The sequence below is a fragment of the Oreochromis niloticus genome, linkage group LG7 (genome assembly GCF_001858045.2).
Source record: "Oreochromis niloticus isolate F11D_XX linkage group LG7, O_niloticus_UMD_NMBU, whole genome shotgun sequence".
Taxonomy (NCBI): domain Eukaryota; kingdom Metazoa; phylum Chordata; class Actinopteri; order Cichliformes; family Cichlidae; genus Oreochromis; species Oreochromis niloticus.
Window position 1 is genome coordinate 33964774 of NC_031972.2, and position 23061 is coordinate 33987834.

Consider the following 23061-nt stretch of genomic DNA (forward strand, 5'->3'; position numbering starts at 1 on the left):
CCTCGTGTAGCACCGAGCGCCACGCTGACGCTGTCAGCGCTGCGAGACTACAAACACTGCGTGTCAGCAAACACACACACGGGAATGTCCTGTAACTGTCACCAGACTCACACATATACATGATGCCACAGCATGTAAGAGCTGTTAAATGTAAAAACACAAAGAATATGGTGAAGAGCCAAGAGAGACAGAAAGACAGAAGCATGCCTTGGAAACCAGGAGACAAAAAGTAATCATTCTAACTGGCATGCCATCAAAAACTGACAACAGTTTTTTTTTTTTTCAAAAAGTCCTTTATGCTTTGCTCCCAAGCTCAGACTTGTGGTTAGGAATATAGTTTTGCTGAATTAAACCTAAAACATTCAAAAGTAAGCAGCTGGCTGGTGCATCTTGTATTGGCACACATTTTAATTTAAAGTAAACATGTTTATTTCTGCTGTAAGTTTGGACATTTTAACATGGGAGTCTATGGATATTGACTCACTTTTGGAAGCGGCATCAAGTGGCCATTAGAGGACCTGCAGCTTGAATCAAAAAGAATTTAAAAAAAGAAAATGATCGACTGTGAGAAGAAGAGTTGGAATAAAGAAAAAGAAAAGAAAAGGTGAGAAAGAATAGAGGGAGGCAAGAAAGACTAAAGGTTGAATGAACAAAGCAAGAGAACAGAAAAGGAAGAAAGTTAGCAGAGGTAGAGCTCTGTATGTGCCTCAGATAGACACATCATTATCTGGAGGTGTAACTTTATCACTGCAGTAATGCTCTAATTAAGAGGTAACGATTTCCTTTAAAGTGTGAGCGGCTGCCTCTTCACCACACCAACAAACTACACACTCAGGTACATACGACACAGATCACAACACGGCTTCCAAGAATTAGTCTAAGTAACTAAACACAGGAGACACAGGAGAACACGTCTAAAGTAATCAGCTTCCTCTTCAGTTCAGTGCTGAGGTCACAGTTCAAGTGGGTTTAGCAGCTCCAGAGAAACTTTGTATTTGCAAATAAAAAGTTGTGTGTTCTCGCACTCACTGTAATACAGAGTTAAATGAGTTTTTAAGACCACAACATGCTGCTTACTCAATCCTGAGGACAACAAGTTTGCTCTAGCTTTTGTCAGCTGTGCCTGTCAGAGCTTTATTTGTTTTTTTTACTTTTACTTTTTAATGACAGCGTTTGTGAGATCTCAGCAATCATCACTGCGGGATATTTATGCCGGCATAGTGTACTCTAACATTCACCTGCAAACAGTGAATATTTGGACATGTAAAACAAAACAAAACAAAACAAAACTCCACATTTAATTTTATTTTTAGGTTCACCTTTCCCAGTGGAGATCAGAAAACAATTCAAATATTCAGTAATATAGAAAGTGAAATGTGTAAACAGTATTTTATGGCTAATGCCTTATCCGGTGTTGTGATTTGACCTTCAGAATAAGTCGCTCTTCACTTTCCCCTCTACCCCCAACTAGTCATGGCAGATGGCTGCCCCCTCCCCTGCCCATAAATGGCTCCTCATAACGAGTATAAAAGATAGCTGTAGCCAACACAACATCGCTGGTTGGTTGGTGAAGTCTTATTTTGAGGCTTTTAGCTGAACATGGTGATTGACAAGTCATTAGCCAGTGAACATACCCTGGATAATCTTCCTTTCTGACTTTAATAATGACCATAATTTTCAAAATGACCTTCATGTTTAATTCATTTTGACCTGAAACTAACCCTTAATAATCGGAAGTGTTTACTGAGGTCACAGAGAGAGCAAACTGAAGGCTGTTTTCCAGAAGCTACATCTATTCCTTACAATGTCACTGACCTGTCAGAAATCTATTCCTATTAAATTATTCCTACCCACCACATCTGAATTTTTGCTGATGGTGAATGTCAGGTCATTGGGTTTTCTGTTAAATAATGTAGGGTCTTTTCCTTACAATATAAGACATTGTTTAGAGACATATCTTGTTTAATACAATTCTATACCAACTTATGTGCTGTATCTGTTACCTGTATTGCAGTAATACAGTTTACCTGCTTTTATACTTTGAAATAAATATTGCTTAGTCAATATAACTAAAGTTTCAGTTGAAATTAAAATATCTGTAAAAATGTTAATATAACTAAAACATACAGAAGTGCTCACAAAATCTCTGCCAAAGTCCATAAAGTCTAAAAATACAAGACCAGCATTGTTACAGTCTGTTAGCTAAAATGCAGTTTGTGTCTCTCTGTCTTGTATTGTGTTGTGTTGTTAGTGTCAATCGATCAGCACAGCTGAATCTCCAGAGTGTTTCCCATCATTACCTTACCTCCCATGTGACATGCAAACAGCATCGGCTCTGGTTAGCCAATTATTTTTCTAATTGGTGTAAGAAATCCCAGATGGGCACAGACATTTCATTTGATAAACAAAGCTAGGACACGTGGAACTATTCAAAGTTTTGAAGACTGACTACACTCTGGAAGACTTTTTTCAGAATTAACCTTAAATCCATTTTAATTTTAATGTTGAGTCTATAGTTTTGTAAGAAAAAGTGAAGAACAAGTAGTGGAAATGATCAAGTCATTTTATTTTTTATTTGCTGACCTTGTTTGGTCAAAAACATTCATCGAACCTGCTGAAAAAAGGTAAACTGTGTAAAATGATTCACGTCTGTCATTGGTACATGATCCATCCACATTAATAATAATGTTCTTGTGGGGTTTGAAATGAAGAGGTCCTGATTCTAAGCTTCATCTAAGGTGCCCACACTGAAATCTTAGTCAGCCCACAGCTGAAGCCTTCAAGAAGCTTAAAGGAGTGCTGCACATGAATGGTGCTAATAAAAACTGGAGGGAAAAAAAACACTGAATAGTTTTTTAGAAATCAGCAGCCAAAGAATGGCAAAATGTTAAAAAGAATCCTTCCTATAACTCCCAGAATATGCAACAGGTCAGTCACAAAAATCAGAGTCCCCACCTCTTACATGCAACCTGTTTTGTAAATACCGACAGTCCTTTTTTAAATGCAAACACCAAATTTGGTCAATTTGTCCCTAAAATAGCAGGATACGGACTTCAGTTTCAACCTTCATGTTGCTTTCCCCCAGAAGCTACTTGTGTTTCTGCCAATGAGGCCAGGATTTCCTCTTTATATAATACAGCTAATTCCACTTGCTCCCTCATTTTTAACTTGACACAGTTTTGTTTTTTCCCCCTGGGGATGAGTTTGTGTCTTCTCCTGCACTCAAAGTGAAGATCTCCTGTGCATACGGCAAATGTCTTAGCAACTATGCCGTGAAGACCCACTCTTTAGATAATAATATTTTACGTTCAGGGTTGTAGGATGACAGCATGTTCTGTGAGGACCCAATAGGTAACATGAACAAAATATAGGGGAACACGTAAGATTGTACCTGACAAGCTCAACGATTCTCAGGTGTGTTTTCATGTGTTTGCTGTCTGCTTGTTGTGTCTTTGTTAAGAAAAGACAAAAAAGAATATAAAAAGTTTTCCTTAAACAAACTAAGAAAAAAAAGAATCGACTAAAGAATAAATGTTGTCCGTTTCTTCCTCTTCAGCAATCTCTCTCGTTACAGTCGAAGCTCACTGGCTGATTACCCAGCAGCCTTTGTTCTGTTTGGGGAAGTCCCTGAGCGTCCATCGATTGTGTGGATGTTGCAAGTTTAGCACTGATTACCTGGTCATCTGAGGAGAGGTTTATACAAAAGTGTGTGTGTGCGCTTCCTGGCACCTATTTTTCCTTTTTTTTCTTTCTTTTAATAATGCGAACAACAGCAGGCAGGGCGGCGTATTAATGCGATTTCCTACTGGAAGAGCGGTCATTCATATGGTAATGGCATGCATCAACAACTAGCTGACCCTCTCTCACCCCAGCCAGACACAACAAGTCTGACTCCACCTCGTCTGGGTAAACATGGATTATCAGTTCCCATCATATCATAGAGAAAAGTTCATGCAAAGCCACAAAACAAAGAGAATCTGAAACAATACGACTGTTATGCGCTGTTGTGATCTTTTCATCATCTGCCTCATACACAGCATCAGCAATGCTGTCCCTCCATAGCTGCACCTGAGAACTTCCACTCAGCATTCAAATGGAAATCAGCACCATCATTCATTTCAGTGAACATCTGCTGTGTGTGTGTGATGATGATGATAGCATCCAGTGAAGGGCACTCACACACAGCTATAGCTTTAGACACACACACACACACACACACACACACACACACAGATGAATTCTGAGCAGGCACTCGTTAGCGGGCTCTTTCAATCTGCACTTAACTACCAATTATTAGTCATTAAGTTTATCCATGGAGGCTCAAACACCCGCACACACACCTTATCATCCACTCTGCGTGCAGGATGCCTCAAAGAGTTAATGGGCTGTAAAGCCACTATCATTGAAGAGTGAAGGGCTAACATGGCTGCTGCTGCTGGATGCCGAGCCCATTTTGCATATCATTTTCATCTACCACTGCTGACCTTAATTTTAAGTGATGTAAATGTATTGTCCATAATGTGGGGACGTTTAGAGGGAAACTGCAGCAATTTAGTGAAAGACTTCTGTAAAGTTGGGGAGACAGATAAAAAATACTGACACATCAGCCTCTGCAGTAGTAGTTTCTAGTGACAGACTGTACAGGAGACCTAGACAGAGCCACCAAGACGTCACCCACTGGTTAGCAAAGTCCCACTGTGAAACTTCAAGCCTTTAGAGAGTTTTGGAGCTGTGAGTGTGGGGTAGATGTGACTGTGAAACTGAGGAACACTGCACTCACACTGGCTAATGACGAGTCCTTAAGCTTTATTTATGTTCTGTGTTGAATCTATGTACATGGCCTACATGAGGGGCCATGAATTGGATTTTAGCTACAAAGAACAGACATCCTAAGTGGAGTTGCATGCTAGGAAATATATTACTTGTACTTCCTGACCTTGCATCATTTCATTTGTGCGAATTGCCTGTGACAATTTTTGCAGCAGCAAGTCTGTCATAGATTCAAACGCAACGGCTTTCTAAATTATGTTTAGCAAACCAACGGAAAGAAATGGTGCTCAAAGGCAGAAAGACAGGGTATCACCAGGACCTTGGATTTGAGCAGATCAAGGCCCAAATGGGCCCTGATGGATGAGTCGGTTGTGTTTGTGATTTTGTAGAGGATTTAAACTTTGTTTTCAGTTATATATTGAGAATATGCACCCATACCCATATTCTCATATATATATATACATATATATATATACATATATATATATATATACATATATATATATACATATATATATGTGTGTGTGTGTGTGTGTGTCTGTGTGTGTGTGTGTGTGTGATATATAGAGAGAAGCTAGTCCATTGGAAATAAATGTTGAATGATGATATCTGTAAATGACTTTGTCTGTTATATAGCGATCAATCCAGTCAGTCTGTGAGGACCAGAGTTAATGGACTCTTTGGTTTCACACTCATAGACACTACAGCACCTATGTTATGTTATGTTACTTTAGTGAGGCTGAATCTCTTTCGGGCTTCTGTCAGCCTAACTGAAGAAAACTGAGTGAGTTTAAAGCATAAATTTTGATACATGTGTGTTCCCTGGACCTCTGGCTGTAGTCGCTGTCCATGGTGCTGATCATATAATATTAATAATATTAACAGTAATATTATTTTCAGACTTACACAATGTTCTCTTAAAACTCTCAAAAAGAAATCTGGTTATATAGAAGTCATCAATGAGCCCTACTTCTCTCTTGATTTGTGACCTCATTAAATACGTTCCTGATGCGTGTATAGCCTCAGTTGCTGCTTGCAGGTCTTATTTAATGCATATGATGATCAATCCATGAACTGCGGACCCTATTTACAATAAAATAAGCAGCATGTTTGCATGCGGAGACTATGTTGATGCACCATATGAGCAGCATTGGTTTCCCCGTCAGAACCATGCCTCACTCATAATGTCTCATTTAAAAGAATTAAGGCTGCAAAGATGAAATGTTCATCTTTTGGCATCAGCACAATACTGTATAAATCTGTGGGTTTCCACCACTGGATGGAAAAAGGATGCATCAAGATTTTCTTGTGCAACTTAAATAGAATTAAAAGACTCATTAGGTGCCGAATAAAGAATACAAGGTGACTAGTTTTATGAATCAAAGGGTTTTCTTCTAGCACTTCCTCATTCACTGCCTGTGTATTCGCTTTAAACCCTTATCCCTTTCCACCACTGAGGTCCTTGTGACGGGGCCAAGTTATATCTGATCTGAATTTTAAAAAACAACCTGCTGCAGCTGCCAAAAGGGACATATTCACTTAAAGGAACAAATCTGGTGGAGTCTTAGAGGAATTTTTTTTCTAACAGATTGATTAATATCGGTCTCAGTGAATTTACCATTATGATTATGTAGGAGTAAAAATGTCAGTTTTCATTTGTGTTTCAAACCAGATCCTGTCCTTGCGATGGGAACACAAAGATTTACTGCATTTTAAAATCTCCCAAGTGTTATTTAAACAGCTCAAGGTTGTTCGGTTTGACCTCACAGCTGTGGAGCAGCTTTGGTTGAATTTGGGTGTGATTTTAGGCAGAAATGTAAAAAGAAATAAAATAAAAATGGCTTCTGGAAAATTACTCCATTTTGTGTAACTGTAAGCACATGCAATAATTTGAAGAGGAGTGCCATATGTCTATGTATTAGCACAATCTTGGATTATTCCTAATGACACATTCATCCTTGTCCATCAGGGAACTGGATTTGTAGATAGATGATGCTTTCAGGTTCTTTCTTACCAATGCCTTGCATGTTTCAAGGATCAGGACTTAGCAGCTCACTACCAGCTTTTTAACTCTAAATCTGTGTCAGCTTTGACAATTACATTCATACTCTACTGCACCACCCAAACAAATGTACTCTGTCTCCGATGTGGCAAATGTGATGCCAACAGGTACTTTTCATGCACTATTTGTTGTGTTTGTCAAAGCTGAGAAAATGAGAAAACTCATCACAAGCACCTTTTTGTTTCTGTGTGCCACTGAAAACAAACAATTTTCAATCAAAATGAGGCACTTTAGGCTTCCATGTCTCAGCAGAGCCAGATTCATTTCAACTCCAGCACAAGACTTCTCATTACAGAGACTCTAACTGTTCACACCGAGAGCTGCTGAATCTTCTGTCTGCGCATTTTTAAACAAGTGCTCATTTTCAACAGAATTACTGAGCGAGCACAAAGCAAAGAGGAAAGGTAATCAATTTGCAAATCAAGACGCGCGTCCTGGCATGAATCGATGTGTGAGAGCAGGGCGAGTTCAGAGAGCAGCGAGGGAAACACTTAAACTGGTGTCTGTCCACGAGAGAGCAAGGAGTTGTTTGTAGCATTGAGTTATTGGGGATTTATTGTGATATCAAGGATTTTGTTTTTAATGTAACAAGTAATGTGTTAGTTTTACAATTCATGTAATTAGTAATTTAGTTAGTTAACGCGTGTCCCTGCGGAAAAGTCCAAGTGCATTGGGGACTTTCTGTTTTTCTTTGACTCCAAGTATCTGGAATTACTCTGAGACTATTCAGTCTTAAATGAGTATCAGGGAGCATGTTAACCTCTTAACTGCCACCTGGTTACAGTCAATGTATCTAGGCTAAGGGATAAAGTTTTGTATTATTTTGTGCCAGAGTGACAATAAGTACTGTTAGCTGCTTCACTAATTAAAGAAGCACCTACAGGCTAAATACAGCTGCACCTCAATGATGACGAGGCCAGCTGAGAAGGAGAATGATGCAGGTGCAACAGCTCAGGAACCAAACTGGCTTATTCTTAGTTCAGCAAAAAGCTGTCACTGAGAGAATTAACAAGGTTGTTGCTGGTTAATGTGGAGAGCACGCTACAGATACCATTTCCCATTTAAAAGAGGAAACTTCAGTACACTCAGGAGGTACAATAACGTACACACCCTCTCTGCATATTATCACCAATATTCTCAATGGAAATGTAGTGGTCACTTTAACAACTTACTTTTCCTTATAGGACACTATAAAGTAACAGACTACTCCATAATGGCTGTAACCTTGTGATGTATCGAGTTACTTTTAACAGTTGAACATCCAGGTCAACGCTCATTTGGGTACTGTTAGGGGTGGGTTGGGTTTAAGGCACATTCAAATTAAATTTTACATGAAAATTGCTCCGAGCAAGGCTTAGAACTGGGATCATCACTGGAGACAAGCTAGATCTTAGAAGGTTACGAGCTTTTGTATTTGGGTTTTTCCAATCAGGCAAAACCTCCAAAAAGGGCTAGGTGGTTACCTAATCTTAGGCCTGAATACGTCATCAGTGACCTGGTGGATTTAATGAGGTTACATGTAATAATAATCAGAATACATTGTTTTCTCTATTCACCACTTTAAAAATGTGGTATTGTACAGAAATGTGGTCTAAGCATCTTGAAAGAAAGCGACTGGACTTCATTAGATAAATGCTTTTTAAAATTCCTAGTTTCAAAACAGTTTTTAGTCATGTGACACACAATCAGTTCTTTTAATTATAATTTGAGCTTTTCTGAGCCCGTTTGCAGGATCTGGACTGGTTTTAAGACTATCACCATTCCCTTAGCATAGACCTTACCTACCACTGTCTTACCAGAGACAAACAAGCTGACAAACTTCTTACATCTGGTTGTTTTTTCCCAGATTTCTCCCAGAGAGGATGTTAAGTTTTGACACCATGTTAGCATCAGATTATTTCTGGCTGTTCATCATACAGATGAAGCCATTAGACTTTTCTGTCACAGAACTGTTTCCTGACAGTTTTTTAAACTATTTTTTTGTTGCAGGGCTCCACACAAGTGATAGATTTCTCCCTCTTTATTACCCTCTTCACAATCAGTGTGAAGAGGGTTTTCATAATCTCAGGATCTACCGTGTACGTGTCTTTGAAATCATGTCTCTGACTGAGAGGTTTGAACAATATAAAGCACCTGAATCGAATTTTAAAAAAATCACTACTACAATAAATTACCATTTATTTCATAACTCCCTTGTTGTCTAATATACGTTCAAGAAATAATGTATGGCTGTCATAAACCTGAATTTGCATCAGCACATCATCTGGGAACTACTGGTATAACACTGTGAGGTAAAAATGTAAAAGAGTTTTAAAAACTTAGAAAAGATAAAAACTACATTAAAGTTATTGGGTTCAGACATTTTTTATAGTTCAATCAGATTAACTATATTCATGTAAACCATAGTATTCGGTTTTACATTACTCAAGGTGAAACTGAAAAGCCTTTAGAGATGTTTTTAATGGGTAATTGAGGGAGCAAAGACTCACTATTTAAATAGTGCATCTTTGATCAAAACGCAACTGAAATTTCCTTTATGGACTGAATTACAATGAAATTATTTCCCAACACAAAAGTAAAAAAGAGAGAGAAGGTCAGATATCCAGGCAACAGACAAAAAAAAATTATGATGCAAATAGTTGTTTAAAAAAGTAACATTTTTAAAATAGGAGATTTAGTTAATGTTCACATTACAAATAAAACTGGGAAAAGTGGGACCTCAGTGATTCTGATTGTGTGTTTTAAACTGGTGATCTCCTGCATTTTCACCACAGAAAAGTTTCTCAGAATCCACAACACATCCACCCTTAAAGGCACATGGCACTACAACAGCAGATGACCACTCTGGGTTCCATGTCCTTTCAGCCAAGAACAGAAATCTGAGACTTCAGTGGGCACAGGCTCACCAAAACTCGACAGTTTAAGATTGGGAAAATGTGGTCTGGTCTGCTGAATCTCCATTTCCGCAGAGGCTGCAGATGGACAGTCCAGAATTTGGCATTTGCAGCATGAATCCATGGATTCAACCTGCCCTGTGTCAACAGGCTGCTGCTGCTGCTGGTGTTGTAAATTGTGTAATGTTGTCTTTCCAATCAACTATGTTTTTAATACCATACCATAACTGAGTATATCTGCTGACCATGTGTGTCCCTTAATGGCAGCAGTTTACCATCTTTTAATGGTTACTTCTAACAGCATAACAAATCATGTCAAAAAGAAACAATACTCTAAAGTTGGTTTGATAAACATGGAAACAGGTGGAGTGGACCTCAGTGACCTTCACAGTTACCAGATCCTGAATCCTGTAAGACCTTGGGGCTGTTGTTGAAGAGGAGTGTGCTAGCATGAATGTCACAGAACATGTTGCCATTTATGGTTTTGCATGTGGATAGTTGACACTAGATTAACTGAATCTGGTTCTACGGCAGCCCCCTCCTTTTGCTTTTGTAGAAGAGTAGAAGAGTGACCTCTTATAAATTAAAGGATACAGTGCCAATTACAAGTTGGCTAATGCTAGCTAGTTTGGTTAGCAAGCTGCATTCATAAAGTACACATATCTGGTAATTAGTGCTAACATTCATACTTCATGTACTAGACTTTTTCGATGGTCTGTTTGTACAAGTACAATCTCAAAACCCATTGTCTTGTCTGCTGATTTATCCTATGAGGTGAATCTTCCAGATTTTCAGTGCACCCAGCACCTTAGGTCAAGACTTTCTGTTCAATCTGATGGTAGGTGTTTTCTAATGAAGACCTAATAAAATGTTAAATTATCATGTAAATCACCATTACTGCACAACAAGTCATTTTTTGATATACAAAGTCAATAAGGCTTCAACACTACAAAACAGTCTAGTAATCAAGTTCAGTGCCAAACAGACTGAGCTGATATCCATTCAAGGCCCTAACAATGGAGACTTTAAACTTTAATACAACTTAAGAATGTGAATTCATAAAAAAAAAAAATTAAAAATCACTCTCTTTTCAGTTGTTATCAAGAGAAAATAGAGCAAAGTGTATCCATGTTTATTTCCTCTATAAGGTGTTTTAACAGTGAAGTCCAGGGTAATTGATTCACTGTGGTGCCAATCTGTATGGGTCATTAGAGAAATTCCAGTTTTTGGCACGAACATATTGGCCCCCTTGATGTTACTACAATTTTGAGCACTCAAATCCTTCACAGAACGATTGTTCTCTGCTGATTGTTCGTTGCTGTCTGAACACAGAAGTGAAAGACAGCTGAGCTTACATGGGATTTCTTCCTCAGATGCAGCTCACAGCAGGAAGACTGACTTCCAGCTGGTTGCCATGGCAGCAGTTTAACAGGCAACAGCGGTGGTCATCATGACGGGATGACACAGTGGATATTTATAAAGTCTAATTAGCTCAGCGTGGCCCTCGCCGTCCGACAGCCCTGACCTAAATCCTGTCATATCAGTGAAGTCGTGTTCCATGCTGAGAGATGCAGCCGGGTCGAGACCTCCGAGGCCCACATCACCTGCCCTTCCCTGCCGGAGCTGTCCATCCGGACGAACAGGTGAAACCAGCGTGAAGGTAATCACCTCAGACAAACACGCAGGAGGGAGGACACTGACAAACTGTGACATTGTAGTAAGGAAAAACCAGACCAGACTGAGAGAGAGCAGCGCAAGGCCAAAGGTCAAACAAGCCGCTGAGTGTAGAAACTATCTGCAGCGTAGAAAATGAGTGTCTAGGCATCATATCTTCTTAAATGACAGACTAGAAGGACAAACTGTACTAAAAGTAAAGAATCAGAACAACCTTCAGTACTTAAATCACCTCAAAGCAGTAGAATTATATATAACAAAAATTCCCAAACAGCAGACACACAGATGGCAGGAATAAAGACGGCAAACAAGAACGAAACGGGCGCTGATCCGACTGGAGAGAAGGAACTGGGAATCTCCCAACATTTATCACAAACATCCAAACAATCTGCAGCATCAACAGATGGTAAAAACGAACAGATGTCTGCAACTGATCACCTCCTGCATTTTACTTTCATTTGTCTTCTGGACAAGCTGAAGAAGATATTCCTCCATAAGAGTGACATTTTATAATCAGCTCTGAAATTCCAGCTCAAAGGGAGCCTGATGGGTATAAAACATGAGGCAGGTTAGTTCCCTTTGGGGTCAGCTCTAGGGAAAAGTCACACAAAGTCCTTTTTCTTTCCCCCACTGCGACTTGATTGAGTTCAAATCCTGGATTACAAAGCTTAAGAGACAAAGGACGGGTCAGGATGATTTGATTTGTCGGCCTCTGCGGATGCATTAAAAACCTGAGATCAGGCAGAAAGAAATGAGCAGCGGCAGTAGCAGCGCGCTGGACAGACTGAGAAGGATTACATGGCGTGAACATACGTGACCAAAGAGCCAGCAGTGCTTTAATCTGTAGAATAGTGGATATGGAGGGGAAAGGAGGGGTTATAAAAGAATAGAGACAGAAGAGAATGATATGTATTGGAATTTTATAGAACTGCTCTGTAAAATCTAAAGCAGTCATAAATAATGTACACTGGATATGATGGGATTCATGGCGGCCGGTGGTTAGTCTTCAGAAACTTCAGGATGTCTGTTCAGGATGATATCAAACACCTCTTGCTAGCAGGCTTTTGTAATTCCTACACTATTCTTATAAGCTTGATTACATGTCCAGGGTCTTGGAGACAAGGCACCTTTGAACTTAAGATATTTTATATGTTTTACTGTATTTAAAATGTTCTAAGATTTCATAATGTTACAAATGAACTAGGGTAAGACTGTTTGACTTTTCTTTGAAGAAAAAGTGTGTTTTGGACTCCTTCGGCTGTATATATTGTGCTGACTGTGCCAGATGTAGAACATAAGACAATGACAGGTTGGTGGAAAGTTTCTGGAAAGTGTCCTGGCCCAAGGTCATGATTTTCTGTCTAACCCCATCATTACCAAATAATGTTGTTTTGTCAAACCTTCTGGCATGTGAGTAACCTGCAAGGTGTCTTTCACACCATGTGCAAGGGGTTTTGTAATAAGATAGTGATAGTAATAGTAATGTAAGATACTAATCCATGTTTTCCCAACCTTATACCTCTCACAAAAGTTTAGCCAAATTTCACCCTCTAAAGTTCTCACTTGATTTTCTTGTGTTTGCAGGCAGAATTACTCCAAAAGGTATAGACTGAATTACATGAAAATGTTACCAGAGATGAGGCTTTTGAAGTTCATCTGGATCAAAAAATGTCTGGAAGGATTATTCATCAGTGGGAGACAGAGAAAACTAGAGATATGTTCTGACTATTCACTAATTAATCAAATCAAATATGGTCTAGAAAAGGAACGCAATGAAACAAAGTGTACCACTGAAACAATAGCATCTACTGAAGGAACAAAGCATGGAGGCAAGTAAGAAAGTAAGTAAAAAAGGCAAGTAAAAAAAAAGTTAACTAACTTTTGTTACATCGGGTTTTTTTGTTTTTCTGTGTCTATACTTGCAGTGACAGCACTGGAGTCTGAAAACATCCGTGGGGGCTAGCTAGCTGTGTCCATATAGACTGAATAATAGATGGATGTAGCTTCTAGGTCTCTACCTATGTCCTGGATATGAAACCTTTAGTATACCCAGACATTATCAGAGTAGATGCTAACACGCTTTACAACTAAAGACTTTAAGTTAAACTTTCACCTCACTTACTTACTGTATTGTTTATTGCCCATTAGTTCGTTTCAAGCGTTATTCATCTCTCTGCTCTCTCCAACTCCCCATGATACTTCAAATTAAATTGAAGCTGTTTTTATGCTAAAAACACTTTCCAGGACACTGTGCTTTTATCCAGCAAGAAGCCACAAAGGGACAACTCTAAAATATCTGAGAGCCAGGGGCACTTCTGGCAGTTTGTCCGTTCTGAGAGTGTTAAAACGTTCTGGTCTTGGCTGCACTGGCAGACATATTGACACGCTTAAATCCTCCCTCTGTATTAGTGAAGACTTCCCTCTCTCTACAGGAGCCCTGTGACCCCGCCCCCTCTATCTCTCCGCTCTTTCTTTCATGTCTTTCAGTCTCTTTAGGCGAGCGGCGGCAGGGCCGGCCGGCGGCTCAGTGGGGGAGTTTGGCAGCTTGTTAAATGTTTTCTAAAACACCCACAGTAATTCACAGAGCCGGTAATTAATCAGGAGAGGAACCCCGCAGGCCACAACCAGGAGGGTGTGTGTGTGTGGGTGTTAGTGTGTGTTTGCCATCCTTCTTTTTTTTTTTAAACAGAGAGACTTAATGATTCTACAGCAAAGTGAGACAATCACCGCAGACCACAGAGACTAAACCAATCTCAGTTTTGCTGCTGTGAATTAGTTTTTGTGTGTGCGTGTGCCGTTAGTGGTTTAGCCATGTTTGTGTGCCCGTGTGCGTGTGACTGCAGTGAATCTGTAGCTGCATTAACAGTGTTTCAATTTACACCACAACACTCTCCTTTTAAATACAAGCACGTAACGCTTCAGTCGCACCTTCAGGACTCACTCACTTCTGCTTGCAGCAACCATTCCCTGAACAGTCCAGCTATTTTAGGTAACTTGTGTTTTATAATTTAACAGATTTTTATTGCCAATACCACAGACTGTTGCTCGCAACAGCCTATGGAGTATCTTCTATGAGAAGAACATCAGTTGAATTTTCCTCTGGGTCAGCAGTTAGCAACGCAGCTAACGTTGTGGCTCAGTCACACTAAAGACAGAACAGCAACCTCATTGTGACTAGAAAAAAAATGGTGTTTGCCTGAAGACTGCAATTAATTCTTTTGCTGTTTGAGACCAAATAAAAGTAGTTGTGACCAACTGGACACGCAGAGGTTGAGGGTGTTAATCCTCAAACTCTAGGTGGCTCTTTTGATTACAAGATGATGTAAAGATTTCTAGGTGGGAGGCAACCTGTCTCCAAACAATCACAGTCTGACTTGGACCAACTGCAGTCACTATCAGATTGGTTTGCAAATAATTGCAATTCAATTTAATTCAGTTTGCAGCAGTTGCCTCGAGGCACGTTGTAAATGCAGACAGATTGCCTGCATGCTGCAATCAATTAATGTCAGTCTCCATTGCGTCTCTTTAAAGTAGCCGTCTGACTCAAATGAATGCCAGCTGATAGACTATGTGTGTCTTAGCATATCCTACTTCCGGTGGGGAAACTCTTGAATAGCGCTTCGTTTCTGGTGTGATATTCACTCCTTGTTTACAGTCGGGTTTTCCAAAACAAGTCAACCAAATGATGAATCAAGCAGCGATTTACATTTCTCAAGATGTCTTGGGCATTTACTGAATATATCTGTAGATGATGTTCATTGACTTGTTGATATTTTTTCCCCTGCGCAGCAGAGCAAAAGAGAGAAAGGATTCAAATTTTATATTTCTCAGTATTTGTATACAGTGGTCCCTTGTTTATCGCGGTTGTTACGTTCTAAAAATAACCCGTGATAGGTCAAATCTGCGAAGTAGCCAACTTTATTTTTTACAATTATTATAGATGTTTTAAGGCTGTAAAACCCCTCACTACACACTTTGTACACTTTTCTCATACAGGCATGAACATTTTCACACTTTTTTCTCTTGTTTAAACACTCTCAAAGTTCAAACCTTTGTAGAAAAATAAGTCCAGTATTATAAAATGAAACTAAAGATCAAACCCTGTTTTCAGGTCCAGAACATGGGAATAGAGCAGCTGCGCGAGAATTCAACATCAATGAATCATTAATAAATCAATGAATCAGAAGTCCAACTTTTTGCGTGCTACCGCAGGTGCCTTTGACGGTGCAAAACGTTTCGTCGACATTGTTTTTGTTGGGGAGAAAAGTACAGCACTTCAGAGTCACACTGCTAGCGATCGATGTAGCGATTCTGTACTGTACAGGAGACACGGCACGAGACTGACAGCCGATCAGGACGCAGAACACAATACGCTGTAAAAAACAAACAAACAAAAAAAAAAAAAGCATGCAAAATTGCACAAAAAAAAATCGGCGAAACAGCGAGGCCGCAAAAGGTGAACCGAGTTAAAGCGAGGGACCACTGTAATTTTGAAGGTAAGTCACAACATACCCTTTGTAAATACTAATATATAGACACCCTTACAAGCAATCATTCATTTTTTAAATTTATTTTTTTGTGGCTTTTTTCCACAGTTTGTTGTCAGGCTGTGTAGGTGTGTACTTGACTAGCTGATACTGACTTTATGGGGGAAACATCTGGATTTGACTATTGTTCACATGTAGTTTGAATGCTGAACATTTGCCTGTTTAAATCATAGGAACTGTCACTATACAGAGATGTGCTTCTGAATGTGGACGATGTGCCTTCTGATTTTGTAATGCAGTTCTGCTTGTGTTGAGTGATGTAAACAACCAATCGATCTAAACTCTTTAAATGTCAAAATTGATAATTTGATTTTTTTATGACACAGCAGTGGTGAGTGTTCCCACCTTCTGCTCTTTGTAACTTAACACCATCTTTCTGTTTTCGTGTTTTGGACATGATTTTTGGGTCAAACTTCGCAGTAGCGATTGACCACAAAATAAAGCTACCGGAAATGTACAACTCTACATCCGGTCTTAAAACAGGAAGTTAGCATTTTCTCGTGCACAGGGTCTACTGTATACTGTTTATATTCCTCTAAAAAAAGGTACACAAAGTAATTCTGGGTTATTGTGCTCCCCTGCAGCAACTATATCACTATTTGTGGAGGAATTTCTGAATGTGTTTCACATTTACGAGATTCTGGGCTGACTCTAAATCTAAGTACTTCATGCTACTTTCTGTTTAATGGAAATTTCTTTGTATGCAGATTTATAAGAAATGGCAACAGATTAGTAGTTTTTGCCAATTTATCACTGTTAAAATAATGACAATGAACTAATGAATGGTATCAAGATAACAATTATATGCAATCACAGACTGATAGCTGAGTGTTAGCACACTAACTCAGTCGTATTGCAGTTTTATTACTGTTTACACCAAAATTGCTTTGAAGACATCAAACAGCAACGATTTCAAAGCCAACAAGATTGCAAGTTCACTAAGCACAGCTGGTTATGTTGGGGGATCATATATTTTGTCTGTGTTAACAAGTAAGCTAATGTTATCTAGCTAATTTAATTTAGTGAAGCCTGACTCATCAAACAAGGCAGTGTTCAACAGTCAGCATAAGAACGGCATTTGAATCTTGGAGGGATCATTTGATTATTTTTAGTCAAATCTAACCCAAAGCTAATATCCGCTATTTTCTTCAGTCTTATTGAGTTAATTCTATTTTGCAGATCCAGGATTTTGTCAGTAGTTGACTTGGTTAACCCAAGTTATGAATCTCAGTCAGATACACCACTTACTGGTCACATCCAGTTTTAAAACACTAAGCAAAAACTCAGCTTGAGGCTTCATAACAGGACTTCACTAAATCACAAGTAAAATAAATAAAAATAAACAAAAGATATTATATATATAATATGACGACACCCCTGGGATAGTCTGAGCCCTGGTTTTTTAGATTTGAGAAACAGATTATGTCATAAATACTATAACAGCACTAGAATCTCATATATAATATTAAAATAATACAACAAAGTCCTGCAACTAAAAACAACTTGTACAACTTGTACAAAATATAAAAGCAAGAAGAACCTCTGATGATAACATTATAAAATCTAAACAATAACAAAATAAACATTTCTCCTCTAAGATGCTTTTGTCTTGTTTTTTTCTATTAGCATCCTCCTGAAATATTAGCCGGCTGTGCTGACAGCAGCACCGTGAATATGACTGATAGCTGCAGCGCTGGCTTTGTTTCTCACAGCTTTCATTAAGCTGCTAACAGGAAGTGGCTAATGAGCCGGGCTGCACTCATTATTATGGAAAACAACACACACATTCGTTATCCTAATCATCTAATCATGGTCACTGCCCTGTGGAGTCAGAACACACACATCTCCATACTTCACCTAGCTGTGGATATTCATCAGCATCTAACTGCCTCCATTTAGCAAAAAAACAAAGTGTAATGGGGCATATTAGCACAACATATTTCTTAGTTTAATGCCAATGCAGGGGAGACGCTGGGGAAGTGAGTCGGTCACGTGTCCGGGAAACTTTGCCATTAAAATGTAGGGTTTTTATGGCATCTCATATTTTACACTTAAAGAGAAAGCAGCAATAAACACTCTTGAACTGTTTACTTTGTCCTCAGAGGACTTTTGAACTCAGCAAAATGTTTTAGAGGACATAAACACCGAGATTTCATTTCCAAATCCTTAAAGCTAATGAGCTGATAAAATGTAAAATATATGCAGCATTTATGGCACCATGCGAAAAATAAAATGCAGGTTATGAAGAGACTGAATATGTGTATAAAAATAAAAACAAACGCTAAATATGACACCACCTCAGTTTCTTTTTTAAGCACATCTTTCTCTTTACTTTTACTTTGCTACCACTTTATAAGAGTTCAAGGCAAATTAAGATCTCCTGAAGACGTTTTACATTAAAAGCCTCCAACAAGAGCAAGATAACATTCCTGCTCAGCTGCTCGAAGACCTTTAATGTGAAGCATTTATGAAATTTGATTGTAATAATTTATGTATTTCTGTGAGTCATGAGGACCTCAGAGCACCTACGGCATGTACCATTTTGATTTGAGGTATGAAGAGGGCAGCAGCCTTCAATGACCACAAAAACCTGCTTCTTATACACACACTGAAGTTTCTGCAGCAGTTTAGCTTAGCTTAGCTTAGCTATGCTTCTAACATCCGCTTAGCATCTTGCTAAAGATACGCTTGCCCATTTCCAAATGATAACTTCTTAAACAAAGAAATAATAATGCACATGAGTTCAGTTCAGACACATTAGGAGACTTTTGTGAGACCTCAAACAAAATGTGGGATTTTTTTTGTCTAGAAGCAGTTGTAAATCATAATTTAGCCACTTTGCTCTTATCCTTGCACTTCCTGCTGTGAGTTCAGCTGAATTGCAGCCAATATCTGCACACTGGGATTAATAGGAAGTGAAGTAGCTCCCCTAGAATGGCTGGTGGAGCTGAACAGTGATGAAAAGGAAAGCAAAGTTGTAACAAGCTGAAGTTAAAAAGGTGGCATTTGAGTTAAATGAGAAGAAGAATGGTAAGTGTAATATGACTCTGGCATATCCATGCAGAAACACTCACAGGGCACTGTCTTAGGCAGACCTGTTCAGTTGTTCTCTTGGTCCAATGGAAAAAATTTGGGATTTGGCAGAATGGAAGATTATCGTTATGGATGCGATGCCAACAAATCTGGAGAAACTGTGTGTGACGACATTTGATATCGAAATCTCAGATTAATGTTTCCAGCGCCTTGTTCAATCTGTGCCACAAAGAGGAGGTCCAACCTAGTACGAGCAAGGTATAGCTAATAAAGTGACCGGTGAGTGTATTTCCCCTCTGTGTGTGTATGCATCTTCATGTTATTTCGTCCAAAAATATGCCAAAAAAGTGTAAATGGAGCGTGTAGGTAAACTGCTCACGTTATCAAATATATTTAATTTGCAGATGAAGCAAACTGAGATAAAAGGCAGACACAGGAGGGATGAATGAATAAATTGAGAGTGGATTTACAGACAGCTCGAGGCTCGTCATGATAAGAGAAACTTCAGTTTAATACCATGTCGCCTTCAGCTCTGAAATGAGGAATCAAAAAACATTTAAAGAGGGGAAATGATGGAGCGACTGATTAAAATGCACAAAGTGTAGAAAGACTTCACTGTCGGCCTCCACGTGTTTATCAGAAATGCATCAGCTTTACTTCACTTTTTAAAGTTGGATTCTTTCTCCTTATTCTCCTGCTTCTTCTTACATCTGCTTAATCCTTTGTTTTTTCCCTCTGTAATGAGTGGCACATGGTTACTGACACTTCTTTGCAGAAAGAAAAGCTGCCATTATAGAGAGAAGACACAAAGCTCACTCTGGAGAGAGGTTCAGTTTAATTATGTGCTCAAAGATGTGATAAGTGTTGTCCTGAGAAGATCTCAGATACTGGCCTCCTCTATAATTTGGCTTTTATGCCTGTGCAGGAGGTGTGCTGTAAGTGGCTGCAGGTGGAAGTGTGAAAAAGGACTTCAGGACAAACACCTTTCCCTGTTTTTGAAGAACTGTTGTTCTGTTCAGTCTTCAAAACCAACTAATAAACCACCAAGCCCACACCTGGTTCACCGACAGCTAAAGATTAACATCACACTCTGGATGCCTCTAGACTGGTGACCTTTAAAGTTTTGGTGCTTTCAAAATGATTTGTAGTGCTTTGGTGAGTGTGACCATGAGCCCATGATGTGTAGAGTAATTGTAGTTCTCATTTAAAGTTATTAAAATGGTTGCTTTGACTTTCGGTGTTTTTTTATGTGTCTGTTTATAATTGTTCTTTGGAATAATAGCCGTGGGCTGCATCATTGTGCTAACATCATCATTAATTGAGTTACTGCAATGGGGCTTCTGCTCACTGAAATTATGATGGGGAAGGACTTTAATTCTATTCAAAACTCTCCAAGTGATGCTTATTCACAGAGCCCCAGGCTGTTTGGCCTTACAGGTGTGGAGCTGTTACCGACTGATTTATATTCATTTATTTTATTCTTTTCCAGGTAGAACATTCAAAAGCACATCTGAGTGCCTACAGGGTTTTAAAAAAGTATTTTTCTTTATTGTCTGAGCTTAACAAGTGACAGAGGTCTAGATCAAACGTCTCTGGTGTGACAGTCATGTGCTTTATATGCCCCCCATCAATCCCACCCACCTCCTGCCAGCTCTGGTACACTTCATGTCATGGTTTTTCTTTTAGCATCCTTCGTTATTCACCTACTTGCGTTATCACCTCCTCTACAGTGTTTCCATGTATCCCTTTTTTTGTTTTAAGTTGCTGTTCTTCAGTTTCATCATCTTATGCTGGATTTCTTGCTGATTATCCAGCTATTTTCTCCTGTGCATGTAGGTAACTTTGATTAAAGTTTGCTTTTGATTTCAAATCTGTCTGAATTGAATTCCTTCATTTGATGGCCTTACCTGAACATTTCCTTTCATTCATAAAATGTTACCTCTGAATGTAATCCACTCAGACATTTAATTGCACAGAGACTAGAGTGCAGTTAAATATAATTCAAGAACATAGCGTAGCTGTACAAAGACCTCCATGGTAAAGGTCTGGCAGATGGCGGTCAGTATTGTGACTTTAAGGGAGGCTAATATGCTTTTGATGATTTTACTGTTACAATGGCGAATCCTCATACAAAACATGGCCGGAGTTAAAAAAAAATGTTAGCGTACGTACAAGTGCAAGCTCTCGATGCTCAGCTTCACAGTCTTTATACTCTTGGCTCTGTATAGCAGAAAGTATTGTGTATACACTTATCTCAGCCCTACATCCATGAGTTGCACACCAGCCCCACCCACTTGCTTTACGTTTGATGTTATGTGGGGCAACTGATCAGAAAAACTAACTTAAAGGGGGAGGAGCTAAAACAGCTCAGAGCATGATTTTTTTGGCCAACTCCCAATCCCATCATCCTCATCCAGTCGTGGCAGATGGCCGCCCCTCCATGAGCCTGGTGCTGCCTGTTCCAGTTAAACGGGAGTTTTTCCTTCCTACTGTCACAATGTGCTTGCTCACAGATAGTTGGCTGATTGCTGGGGTTTTCTTTCTTTTATTATAGGGTCTTTACCCTAAAATATACACCAGTTTGAGGCAACTGTGATTCTCTGCTAAATAAATAGAACTCAGTTGAATTGAATTGAATAGAATTAAAAGACAAATGAGCATTATTTTAAACTGCATTATACACAGCTGCTCTAGTAAAATCCAAAACTAAAATAAATCTGGAGCTGAAATGAGCAGAACGGTCCACTTTAAGCCTTTTATTTTTGAGCAATTACATTATTGTTTGTTAAATCTTCTCTTTTTGGGGAATCAGGGGACTTTTCTTCTCAACCCAAAATTATCCCTTTTTAACCTTTGCCTTTAGAGATTTATGTAAAAAGAATGTTTGTTTTCAGGAATAGCACAAGTGGATCAATATATATTAGCGACTGCACATTAGCTATTAGAGAATAAAAGAGCAGGGCCTTCTGTTCACTCCCAGCTCATCCAGCTTATTGCTATTTCACATCTACAAGAGGAAAGACACATGTGCACACTTTTTTCAGCCATTTCTCTGTAACTCTGAGCTGCATAAGTGGAAGAAAACAAAGATTCAAGAGGTTTTCTAAAAGGGTTCTCTCCTTTACATATGAAGGCTTATAGCACTCCTCCTGAAATTCTCTGCAACACAAACCAACACAGTCTCTGGGACCATTGTGTGTTACGGTACATTTCAGGAACAAATACACACATTTTTGGAAATGTGCCACTCGTGTTTACATGTCAGAACATGCCACTTTATGATCAGATTTGAGGCGTGACACACTGAAGACGCAGACTCTTCTCCTGTTTATTGTAAACATCATGTGATGTTTGCAGGCGGCGGCCGTTGAGAGCAGAGTGTAAACAGAATATGAATGCGGTGCGAGCACAGAGAAAGACTCAGAGGGGACACTGAGACAAAAACATGAAAGGACAGAGACGAGCAGAGAGGCCCAGCTGGAAGGAGACTGAAAATACCCGAAGGTTAATTTGCAGATTTTCTCCTGAGTCCAACAAACAACAGCTGCTTCTGTTTGATTTCCGCTTTCTCTGCTGTAGAAAAATAAGACTGGCTTATGTTTCATTAGAGGTGCTACCACGGATTCTAATTGTAGGGAAAAATCTTGTGATACTGACAGGATTTAAAAAAAAACACCTGTTCATCAGCTAGTCTGAAGAAGACCTAATGTCTTTATGTGGGAAGAAAACTTTTCCGTCTGTCACTTCCTAACTTTAGTTCTGTGTGAAAAAAAAACAAAGCCTAGCCATTGAGAGAGAGAACGCCAATTAAGTTGTGCAAAAAGAATATAGGGTCATCTGGGATAAAGTTTCTGCAACTTAAATCCACTTAAAGAATATTTCAAATTTATCCTTTCCTCAAACTATAGAAAGCAGAAAAGACTGATGTAGCTGTCAGGTCTGAAAAGTGAACCCAATATAAATGGGCCTCAAACCTGCATTCTTCTAATGACCAGCAGCCGCACTTCTCCAGTTGCAAACAACTACTCATTGTATAGTCGTGGCGAAAACAGCTCTGAGTTCCCTTACTGTCGTCCAGGTG

General features: G+C 39.1%; 1 protein-coding gene across 2 annotated transcripts in view; it reads right to left on the reverse strand.

The window, feature by feature from the left end:
- The window catches only part of dcc (DCC netrin 1 receptor), a 324319-nt gene that overhangs the window by 172325 nt on the left and 128933 nt on the right, over positions 1 to 23061 (reverse strand). The gene's annotated exons all lie outside the window — the stretch shown is intronic.